The sequence below is a fragment of the Rattus rattus genome, chromosome 8 (assembly GCF_011064425.1).
Source record: "Rattus rattus isolate New Zealand chromosome 8, Rrattus_CSIRO_v1, whole genome shotgun sequence".
NCBI classification, from domain to species: domain Eukaryota; kingdom Metazoa; phylum Chordata; class Mammalia; order Rodentia; family Muridae; genus Rattus; species Rattus rattus.
The window spans coordinates 33,940,886-33,953,359 of NC_046161.1; the positions used below are offsets into that span (position 1 = coordinate 33,940,886).

Below are 12,474 nucleotides of genomic sequence, written 5' to 3' on the forward strand. Positions count from 1 at the left end.
GCCCCAAGGCCCCAACAGTCTCTACAGTGCCCCATTATGTCCCCGTGGCAACATCCTCACTGGCCCATAGATGTCTGGGTCTTCTCTGTAATCTACGGTAAGAAGGGCTTAGTCAACTAGAATGAAGATGGATTTTCTCCTTCTCTCCACACCTGTTGAAAGGGTTTAGATAAACAGGTTGTTTGTAGTAGGAAAAACTGACTTTTCACTAGAGATCATTGAGGGGGCGTGGGGGCAGAAGCCAGTGATTGAGATGTTACAATCCCTTTTAGGTGGCCAAGGTTTAAAGATTTTGTGGTCAGCCTGGAGGCTGTAATATTCTTGTCTGCTGAAGGAGCTGAGAGGTAATTAAGTGACCTCAGTCAAAAGGACAGTCTCCAGGCTGTTCAAAGGGAACAGCCTTCGTGCTAATGACAGCCTGTGCTTCTACCAGGCTTTCATCTGCCTTCATGTTGCTTTAACCAGTAATTAAACCTTCCAACCTCTGAGGTAGGTAAAAATTACTGCACCCATTTTACAGGTGGATAAAGAACGTCTGGGGGTGGGAGGTTGCTGTTACCGAGGCCACACACATCACCAGCAGGGTAGGCAAAGGGAACAATTCCTCCCCTTCCCAGTCAGGGCTCTGCCTCTCTGAAGAAGCTGGCAGAAGGTTCCTGTGTGATGCTACTTCCCAGGGCCAGTGGGACTGAGGCTTTCAAGGAGGAGGGAGGGGAGGAGGAGGAGGGAGGGGAGGAGGAGGAGGAGGAGGAGGAGGTGGTAGAGAAGGGGCAGAGGGAAGGAGAAAGAGGGGAGGAGTGAAGGGGGAGGAGGAAGAGGAGAGGAAGGGAAAAGGAGGAGGGGAAATTAAGACTACTGTTCTCCGCTCTCCAGCCCTTAAGTACTAACTCCTATCTTTCCCATGCTCAGTCCACAACTTGGAGCCATTTTGGACTCCCTTTCGTTCACTCCTCATCCAAGCCACCAGGAATTCTTACCCTTTCTACATCCAGGACACCTCCAGAGTCTCATTGTTCTGTCACTGTTCCTCCACTGCCCCCGCACCACTCCCAGCCCCCAACCCCCACTCCCCTCCCCCACCTCAGTTCTTGACTTTTCATTCTCACTGCCTAAGCACAACAGGACACCGGCGGCGGCGGCCATGTGGTCCTGTGAGGGAAGCGGTCCTGGGAGGGAATGTGTCTCTCTTCCATGAGGGGCTCCCATAAACAGTGCACGCCAAAGCTGGGACTCTCCAAGATCCCTGCTGAGCTCTGGCTCTCCTCACACCCCACTGTCCTAATAGTTTTCACCCCGTTGCCAGGTCCTCTGTCCTCAGTCCTCTCAGCCTAAGGTTTCCCTCCTGTATTCAACAACTGCTCTCTCTTCTGAGCCTTTCCTTGGCCCCTTTGCTGGCTGACATTGCTGACCTATATATAGCTAGAACTCCTCTCTTCCCCACATGCTCCTCCAGCCTCAGTCTCCTCTTGGCTGTGACAGTTAATGGGTTCAGATTTGTATATTACTCACTGATTTCATTTCTACCCCCCCACTCCTGCCACTGCTTCTGGGTCACTCATTCCCTTAATGCGTGCGGCGTGTGGACACATTCTGTTTTAGCTCAAATCAATGCACTCCAAAGTACACTGAACATTGGTGACCCACGGATGGCTTCTGTCTGTTGGCCTCTGTGAGCATAGCTGCAGTGAAGCTGAGGTCCTAGCATGGCTTTGAGACCCAGCTTTTAATTCTTTGGGGTACATAGCCAGAAGTGGAATTGCAAGGCCATGCAGTAATTATATATTTTTTTAAATGTAATTTATTTATTTTAATGTGCATTGGTATTTTGCCTGCATGTATGTCTGTAAGAGGGTATTGGATTCCCTTGAACAGGAGTTTACAGGTAGTTGTGACCTGCCGTGTGGGTGCTGGTAATTGAACCAGGATCCTCTGGAACAGTGGCCAGTGTTCTTAAACACTGAGCTATCCCCCAGCCCAGTAATTATATTTTTAAATTTTTGGATTTGTGCTGCATTGCACAGTGCCTATGAAGTGTGCAAGTGGTTGGTTGGTTTGTTTTGTCTGTCTGTCCATCTGTCCGTCTGTCCATCTGTCTGTCTATGTGACACAGGCTGACTTTGAGTTCTCTGTCCTCCAGTCTGGCATCACAGGTGTACACCATTGATCTACCCGGTTGAGGCAGTTTAGTGTTTCTGATTGGAGTAGGCCACCTAGAGATACTGACCTGGTGCGCAGTTGGTCTATAGCTCATGGTTACAACCAGACCCCCTTGTCTTTTGAGATGCTCTGGCTCATAAAAGGTCAGCATCTGCAGGGCGCCCACCTCCACAGTCAGCTACAAGGAGTACTGAAACACAGACTTCAGTTCACCTAGGGCTCCAGTTCCAGCTCTACCCTGCTGTTCCTCTTTCCCACTCTAATTCCCTCTGAATCAATGACAAGTGAATAAAAGACTATGGAAAGCTAGGAGTCATGGTGACTGAAATCCAAACATGCTTTCCAGCGTCACGGGAGAGGAGCAGGAGAGGGCAGGTGGGAACAGGACGCTAATGGGTGTGGCGTTAGGAAGATGGGAAGCCACAAGATACCTAGACCTTATCTGTGATGTGGCATCAGGTTGCCTCCTGAAAGGGAAAGGTCTTGGCACTTTGTTCATGGCTGTGACTGCATGCCCAACAACAAGCAAGACAAAGGTAGAAGGAAGTATTTTGGCTCTGTTTTGGAGTATACTGTCCACCATGATGGGGAGGGCTTCTGGTTGGCTGTGAAGAAGATGGCTGTTTGCTCACACCCTAGTAGATCAGGAAGCAGGGAGCAGGGAAAACCAGCACCCAGACAGCTTCTCCCTTTTCTCCCTTTTATTTAATTCAACATTCCAATCCATGGGATGGTAACACCCATGCCCAGGGTCCATCTTCCTTCCTTAGTTAACTCCCTGGAAGTGTCCCCACAGACACACTCAGAGACCTTTCTCCTAGGAGATTCCAAAGCCAGTCAAGCTCACCGTGAAGATGAATGCTCAGAGGTGTGTGAGGTGAGGTTTATGCAAGGTGTTCTCCGGAAAGGAACCAGAAACCAGCCAGGGACACATGGAAAGACTAGAAAGATAGCAAAATGATTCTGAGATTTAACATGGCAGATGCCATGGGCCAGAAAGACAATAGAGAAAGAAGCTTGATTCCAAGATGACTTGGGGACTCAGATAAACCCCCATTTATTGAGCACTTACAGTTGGACTTCGTGTGGAACACAGAGAAAGGTATGAAAGTTATGTTGTGGAAGAGCTGAGATACACAACAAACACAAAGGATTTCTAATGCCAGTCACACACATAGTGGATCAACTGTACATAAAATATATTTACACATACAGCAATGAATAAAACCTCCAGTGCCAGAAACCATTACATTTACTCAAGTTGTTGACCGAAGGGGAATCATGGACCCCCTCAAATAATCCTGGCTATGGTCAAAGCTATCGGTTGCTCTCCAATGGTCAAAGCTGTTGGTTGACCGTAAGGTTCTATTGTTGAAGACGCCACCTCCATAACTTGCTGGACATGGAAAAGTCAAGGTGCTACCTAGATAGAGCCTCCACCCCTACTGACTAGGGTTCACGGTACTGCAAGGCCCCAGAGGAGAAAGGTAAGCACCAACTCAGCTACAAACCCCTCTGTCTACAACGGTGAGCTGCCTACAAGGTACACCTGTGCAATGGAAGCATCAAGGTTGTGGGAGTAACCATCACTATCTGGACAGATTTAAGGTTCAGTCCATGAGGTGGAACCATTGCCGAAAGAACCTGAGGCTAGATAGACCGTGGACCCAAGGGGAAACCAAATACCGCTGTCCCGCTAAAGGAACACAGCGACAGACTGACACCGAAGGACATTCTGCTCTATCCAGTGCTCAGCCAGCATCAGAGAAGCTCCCTTCTGCAGCAGTTGGGAACAAATATGGTGTCCCGCAACTGGACAGTGTACAGAGAATGTGAGAGCTTGGGACACAGCCCTAAATGGGATGTCTCCATCAAATCTCTTCCTTCAGGATTTGGGGAACCCTGCAGAAGAGGAGGTGGAAGGTGTGTCAGAGCCAGAGGGGACGGAGGCCACCAAGAAAACAAGTCCCTCCAGACACAGCAGGACCGATGCACACGTGAACTCAGACGGGCAGCAGGCATAGGGCCTACACAGGTCTGAGTCAGATGGGGTCCCATAGCTGATAGGGAGTGGACAGAGGGCTTCAAACCTAACCCGGAATCTATCTCCAGTTGAGAACAATTCTCAAAGGAAAAATTGGTTTTCTCCAGTAAAGCCTCACTGGATTCACAACCCGTATTTGAGAGCAGGCCCCACGCCCAGCAGCAGATGATCAACACAGAACAAGGTCAGTGGTGTTTTTAGAAGCTTTTGTGTCCTAATGCTCTATCTAAGCTTCTGTTTGTCTCTAAGCCCTCCAGGTCTTTGGGTTTAATATTATGGTTTCCCGTTTGTGTATCTGTGGGATTTCTGTGTGTGCTTCTGTATCTCTGAGTTTCTTGTGTTTTTTCTTCAACTCTTCTTTTTCCTTCTGTTTGCTTTGTCCTACCCTGGTTTGTTAGTTTTTGTTCTGTTTTATTATAGTTATTTTTAGTTGCCTTTGTTTTCCTTTGTTTTTTGCTTTTCTTCAAGAGAAAGCATGAACGTAGTCCCCAACTACCACAAATTTGGGGAAATCACAGGGTCCAGCACATCCAGAGCGTAATGGATAAACCTTGCCCTGGGAAAACCACCTTCATGATCACAGTATTTCCCCTTCCTGGTAAATATGCCTGTTTGTGTTCTAATGAGAGAGAAAAAGAAAGGATATATGTTGGGGAGGTGGGGAGGTTCAGAGAGGAGCTGGGAAAGAGGAAACAGTAACAAGAATATATTGTATAAAGAAATCCATTTTCTGCCGGTCTGGGGACAGGCAGTGCTACAGTAGAGCAGAGGAAATCTAGACGGGTTGTTTCCATCTGTCCTGGGGCCTGTCTCTACAACTCCGCCACACATCTTGAGAGAGGGAGAGAAAAAAAGAAATCCATTTTCAAAATTTAAAATATATTTACATATATGTATACATATATAATGCATATACATATATATTATGCTGTCCTACCCTCCTTCCGCCTTTAGACTAAGGCTCACCCAGCCCCTCTTTACCCTTTTCAACAACTATAACCTGCTCTCAGCAGTCTTAGACCACCACCTGGTGGAAATTTAAGATATTACACTCTTATTGTGTCTGGGAGCTGCATTATCTGCTGTAAATGAGGGGAAAATTGTAGTACTTAAGCAAATGTTGGCTGCCAAAAGCAATGTGATGGCTGTCATGACCTCAGACAGAAATCCCCCCAAATCACCAACTCCACGGCAATGTCCTCTAAGGAGAGCAGCTTGCATGAAATAGATGCAGAATTCAAAAGAACAATTCTAAGCACGGTCAAGCGTTCAAAGCATAGAAAGGGGGAAGATTTAATCTGTAGCTTTTCATCTAGTGCCATTTGTTTTATACAGTTGGATGCACCTGAGCTTGGTGTGTGTGTGTGTGTGTGTGTGTGTGTGTGTGTGTGTGTGTGTGTGTGTGTGTGTGTGTGGTGTGTGTGTGTGTGTGTGCAGAACTGTAATATCCTCTTGACCACTGGCCATGCCCCACTGCAGGCACTATAAAGACAGGTGGGCTTTTGAGAACAGTATGGGTCATCTAGTCAGAAGGAGCAGAACGGTGGAGAATCAGTGTCCAAGTCTTCCAGTCCTGACTGGGGCTGGGACATTGCCACAGACCCACTAGGCGTAGAGGGTTCTTATACCTACCATTCTTCCAACACTTATTTCACCCTAATCCCTCCCAATACTCCCACCACAAGGTTGGAGAGGGAAGGCTAGAAGGAAAAGGGGACTTGGACGTCATTAGATTATTTCCTGCTGATTAGTAGCATTGAGTTTCTTGGGGAAAGTCCAATTTTCATCATAAGGATATCCAATATCTTCTTTTCTCTTTGCTCAAAACCACTTGACAAACCACAGCCACAGGAACCAGCAGCCGCCTACTTGGAGCACATCCAGCCCCTGTTGGGGCTTTGGCATTTATACCCTCCCAAATGTTTTCAGGGGCTCCACCTTCTAGCCCATGGCTCTGTCTGCCTTCCCAAGGAGGTCTGCAAGGCCCCTGGAACATCTAGGTTAGACCCCTTTCCACCAACGCCCTGCCTGCCAGGTTCCCCTGGGGTACAACCACCTGAAGTAGCAGTATGCTATTCCCCAAGCTCCATTGTCAGCCCACAGATCTATCTGCCTCCCAAGGAGTTCTGCCAGCATGAAGAATATCCAGCCAACACCAGGGACAACCAGATCATTGAAGGACGGTGTAAGGACACACTCAGCAAGAGCCAGGGCCATATTCACCACTACATATGTCCCACTACAGCAAGCCCTGCATACCCTACCACAGCTGAAACACAAGACCTTGAACCAATTGTAGGAAGTTGATAGAGGCCTGTAAGGAGGAAATGAATAAATCCATTAAAGAAACACAGGAAAACACAATCCAACAGGTAAATGGAATGAATAAAACTATTCAAGACCTGAAAATGGAAACAGAAGCAATAAAAGAAAACATGAACTGAGGCTGTCCTGGAGATGGGAAACCAAGGGATGAAAAGAGGAAATACAGGAGAAGCATCACCAACAGAACACAAAAGTCTCAGTGGGGAAAGATAACGACGAAGAGATCGACACGGCAGCTGAGGAAAACGTTAAATCTGAAAAGTTCTGAAACAAAACATCCAAGAAATCTGGGACACTATGGAAAGACCAAATCTAAGAAAAATAGCAATAAACAAAGGAGAAGACTCCCAGCTACAAGGCCCAAAAAATATTTTCAACAAAATCATAGAAAATTTCCCCAAGCTAAAATAAAAGATAAAAGAAAAAAAGAAAGAAGAAAACGCCTATATACATACAGGAAGCTTACAGAACACCAAATATATGGAACCAGAAAAGAAAATCCTTCTGCCACATAATAGTCAAAACACATCATCTACAGAACAAAAGGGATAAAAGGGGAAAGACCAAGTAACATATACAGGCAGGCCTATCAGAATTACATCCAAACTCTCAACAGAGACTCTCAAAGCCAGAAGTGTCTGGGCAGATGTCTTACAGACTCTAAGAGACCACAAATGTTACCTTATACTCATCAAAACTTCCAATCATCATAGATGGAAAACAAGATATTTCTGACAAAAACCAAATTAAAAAGCGGTATCTACCCATAAATCCATCTCTGTAGACGCTATTAGAAGGAAAACTCCAAAGAAAACGAGGAGGCTAACTTCACCCAAAAAAACACAGGAAATAAATAACACACACCAGCAAACCAAAGGAAGGGAAACACGCACGCACGCACATGCACACACACACACACACACACACACACACACGCCTGCACACTACCACCAACATCAAGATAACAGGAATTACCAATTGCTGGTTATTAATATCTGTCAACATCAGTGGACTTAAAATTCCCCAATGAAAAGACACAGCTGTCTTAGGTAGGGTCTTACTGCTGAGAACAGACACCACGACCAAGGCAACTCTTACAAGGACAACTTTTCATTGGGGCTGGCTTACAGGCTCAGAGGTTTAGCCCATTTTGTCATGGTGGGAAGCACGCAGACATGGTGCTGGAGGAGCTAAGAGTTTAGCATTTAATATGCCTTACTACCTGAATGGCTGGGCACTTCCAGAGCCTCCTCCACGGTTAGCACACACTCCCTCCTGAGTTAACACTTTCTAAGTCTGTATTTTATCTTTGCTGCCTGTTCCCTTCTGGGCAGCCCTCCCATGGGGCCACTATCCCTTTGCACTTACATTTTGGCCGTCTCACCCTCCTCTCCTTCATGGTGTGGTCCATCATACATCTCTCTCATGGTAGAATTCCTTCTTCCTTCCCCTGCATTTCCTGCCTGGGAATCCTAAAAATCCTGCCTCTTCCACCCTGCTCAGACATTGGCAATTTTATGTCCCAATCAGAGGCAACTGGGGACAGGCTTTGTTGGGTAACACAATCAGCATGAGAACACAGCCGCTACAACTGGGTCAGGGAAGAAACAAAGAAAGTAAAGACTTTCTAGAACTGAATGAAAACGACGGTACAGCATACCCAGACTTATGGGACACAATGAGAGCAGTGCTGAGAGAAAAATTCAAAGCATTAAGTGCCTTCATAAAGAAATGGAGAGATCTTACACTAGCAGCTTAAAAGCACACCTGCAAACTCTAGAACAGAAACAAGCAAATTCTCCCAAGAGGAGTAGATGGCAGGATTCAAAGAATCAACAAAACCAAAAGCTGATTCTTTGAGAAAAATCAACAAGATAGATAAACCTGTTGCTGTAAAATTATTTTTTAAAAAAAAAAAATGCTGTCTTTTACCCTGCACTAGGTCTGGCACCGTAGTGCCCCAAGATATCTGGTAGACATCTTCATCTCAGTGCAAAGCGTCTCACCCACTCCGCTCCATCCCATATCACACTGCTGATGGCTTCTCTCTGAGCCTGGCAGCAATCTCTCTACCCATCCAGTTCCCAAGGCAGGTTCCCATGCCAGAAACACACATCCCAACTACATGGCGGCCCAGTGTCCCAGCCACCACACACTCTCTTGAACTTTAATCACCACGTAAAAGAACACACAACACAATAACCTCTGATCCAATTGATAAGATATAATTGCTCACCTAAACATACAAAGCCCTGTACATATCCATCCCCTAAGAACATCCATAACAACCTGTAAATGTGCAGAGAGGAATCTTAACGTCAGACTCCATGTTCTCTCAGCTGCTTCCCTCTTCGTTCCAGTCTCCTCCTCTTCCCTAAAAGTTTTCTCCTGACCATCCTCTTTCTCATCCAATGACAGGCCTCATTCTATCTTGTACCTGCCTTCACCTGCATAATGACATCATCCTACATAAACCTGTAACCAAACTAACTAAAAGGCACAGAGACAGACAGTATCCAAATTAACAAAATCAGAATGAAAAGGGAGGCATAACAACAGAAACTGAGGAAATTCAAAGAATCATTAGGTCTTACTTTAAAAGCCTATACTCCACAAAATTGAAAAATCTAAACAAAATGGATATTTTTATTGATAAATACCACTTACCAAAGTCAAGATCAGCTAAACTATTTAAACAGTCCCACAACCCCTAAAGAAATGGAAGCAGTCATTAAAAGTTTCCCAACCCAGAAAAGGCCAGGGTTAGGTGATTTTTTTTTTTAGCTTAGAATTCTGCCAGGGTTTCAAAGAAGAGCTAGTATCAATACTCCTTAAACTATACCACAAAATAGAAACAGAAGAAACATTGTCAAACTCATCCTATGAGGCTACAGTCACCCTGATACCCAAACCACACAAAAACTCAATAAAGAAATAAAGAAAGAGAATGTCAGACCAATTACTCATGAATATTGAATCCAAAACCACACAAAAAAATCATTCACCATAATCAATTAGGCTTCATCCCAGGGATGCAGGGATGGTTCAATACATGAAAATCCATCAATGTAATCCACCATATAAACAAACAAAGAAAAAAAACACATAATCATCTCATTAGATGTTGAAAAGGCCTTTGACAAAATTGAACATCCCTTCATGTTAAAAGTCTTGGAGAAATTAGGGATACAAGGTCCATACCTAAACATAATAAAAACAATTTATAGCAATCCAGTAGGCAACATCAAATTAAATGGAGAGAAACTTAAGGCAATTCCACTAAAATCAAATCAGGGACAGGGCAAGGCTGCCCACTCTCTCCCTATCTATTCAACATGGTACTTGAAGTTCTAGCCAGAGCAGTAAGATAAGGAAAGCAGGGGATACAAATGGGAAAGGGAGAAGGTAAAGCGTCACTATTTGCAGATGATAGGATAGTATACGTAAGTGACCCCCAAAATTCTACCAGAGAACTCCTACAGCTGATAAACAACTTTAATAAAGTGGCTGGATACAAAATCAACTAAAAATAAAAAAATCAACAGCCCTCCTTTATACAAACGGGCTTAGAAGGAAACTAGGGAAACAACACCCTTCACAATAGCCACAAATAATATAAAATACCTTGGTATAACTTTAACCAAGCAAGTGAAAGATCTGTATGACAAGAACTTCAAGTCTCTGAAGAAATCTAAGAAGATATGAGAAGATGGAAAGATCTCCCCTGCTCAGGGATTGGCAGGATTAACATAGGAAAAATAGCCGTCTTACCAAAAACAATCTACAGATTCAATGCAATCCCCATCAAAATTCCAACGTATTCTTTACAGACCTTGAAAATACAATTCTCAGCTTCATATAGAAAAAACACAAAATCCAAGATAGTCACAACAACCCTGCATAATAAAAGAACTTCTGGGGGAGTCACCATCCTTGATTTCAAGGTGTAGTGCAGAGCAACAGTAAGAAAAATTGCACGGTGCTGGCACAAGAACAGACAGGTTGAGCCATGGAATAGAACCAAAGACCCAGAAATAAACCCACACACCTATGAACACTTGATTTTTGTCACAGAAGCCAAAACCATACAATGGAAAAAGGAAGCATGTGAAACAGATGGTGCTGGTCTAACTGGATGTCTGCATTTAGAATGTTGCAAATAGACCCATATTTATCATCTTGAACAAAAGTAAAACCCAAGTGGATCAAAGACCTCAACATAAAACCGGACACACTAAATCTAAGAGAAGGCCGAGCGGGGAACTGCGTTGAGCACACTGGCAGAGGAGAATGGCTAAGATCAAAAACTCAAGTGAACAGACACCATGACCAAGGCAACTCTTATAAAGGACAACATTTAATTGGGGCTGCCTCACAGGTTCAGAGGTTCAGTCCATTAGCATCAAGACAGGAGCATAGCAGCATCCAGGCAGGCATGGTGCGGGAGGAGCTGAGAGATCTGTCTTCATCTGATGGCTCCTAGTTGAAGATTCTCTTCCTGGCAGCTAGGCTGAAGGTGTTTAAGCCCATCCCACAGTGTCACACCTATTCCAACAAGGCCACACCTCTTAGTAGCGCCGCTCCCTAGGGCCAAACAAATATAAACCAACACACTTTGCTGCACCCTACAGACCCAAAGAAACTAATTAACAAGGAGGACCCAAGGGAGGGTGTGTGAATTTCACTCAGAACAGGAATAAAATAGACATCAGAAGTGGATAAAGGGAGCAGACTGTGGAAGAGGGGGGAGGTGGAGGGCGGGGTGGGGGATCAGGTGGGGGAGAGTAATGGGAGACATGACCCGGAGGAGAAAACTAAAATGAGTCATCTCCGGGGAGCATCTCTGGGGCAAGTCAGAGACCTGGGATAGGGAGGCTCCCTGGAGTGTATGCCGGTGACCCTAGCTGAGACTCCTAGCAGTAGGGGATATGGAGACTGAAGTGGCCATCTCCTGTAGCCAGGAGAAACTCCTAGGGGAAAGAAGGGAACACCAACCCGTTCACAAAACCCTCAATCCTAAATGTGCCTACAAGATGTGCAGGGACAAAGATGTGCAGAGACTGAGGGAATGGCCAACCAAAGGCTGGCCCAGCTTGAGACCCATCGCATGAGGAGAGCCAACCCCTAGCACTGTTACTGATGCTCTGCTGTGCTTGCAGACAGGAGCCTAGCGTAACTGTCTCCTGAGAGCCTTCATCCAGCAGTGGATGGAAACAGATGCAGAGACCCACAGTCAAACACCAGGCAGAGCTCCTGGAGTCTTGTGCAAGGGTGGGGGATAGAATTGAGCAAATTGGAAAAGCCAGGGACACCAAACAAAGACCATAGAATCAACTAACTTGGGCCAAGAGGGCTCACAGAGACGGAGCCACCAACCAAAGAGCATGCAGGGGCTGGACTCAGGCCCCCTACAGATGTAATAGATGCACAGCTTGCTTTTCATGTGGGTCCCCTGACGTTTGGAGCAGGGGCTGACTCTGACTCAGTTGCCTGCCTTTGGATCCCCTTCCCCCAGCTAGGCTGTCTTGTTTGGCCTCAGTGAGAGATCATGCACTTAGTCCTGCTGGGACTTGAAGTGCCAGGATGGGATGGTACCCATGGTGGGGCTACCCCTTCTCTGAGGAGGAAAAGGGGAATAGAGGAGTGGGATGTGAGGGTGGGACTGGGAGGAGAGGAGGGAGTGGGGGCTGTGATCAGGATGTAAAGTGAGTTAGTTAGTTAATTAACTAAGTTTTTACAAGTTCCCAGAATTCTAAATATAAGCTATCTGTAGTTAAACAAAAATCATGCCCCTCCTTGTTCACGACCGATTGAAATCATAGTCCCTGCTGTGAAGCAGCCTCTTATCCACAGGACTGAAAAACAAAAACAAATTCACATAAATATAACTGGGTTTTTAAAGAAACCAAGATTCTCACCACACACACACACACACACACACACACACA

The 12,474-nt window shown here is 45.6% G+C and overlaps 1 non-coding gene and 1 pseudogene across 1 annotated transcript; one reads left to right on the plus strand and one right to left on the minus strand.

The window, feature by feature from the left end:
- Nucleotides 1–4,665: 4,665 nt before the first annotated feature.
- LOC116908370 lies at nt 4,666–4,807 on the minus strand (annotated as a pseudogene).
- A 105-nt stretch (nt 4,808–4,912) lies between these two features.
- LOC116908375 lies at nt 4,913–5,032 on the plus strand. The gene has a single exon (XR_004388922.1). It is a non-coding gene; the product is annotated as a small nucleolar RNA SNORA55 (small nucleolar RNA).
- The last annotated feature ends 7,442 nt before the right edge of the window (nt 5,033–12,474 follow it).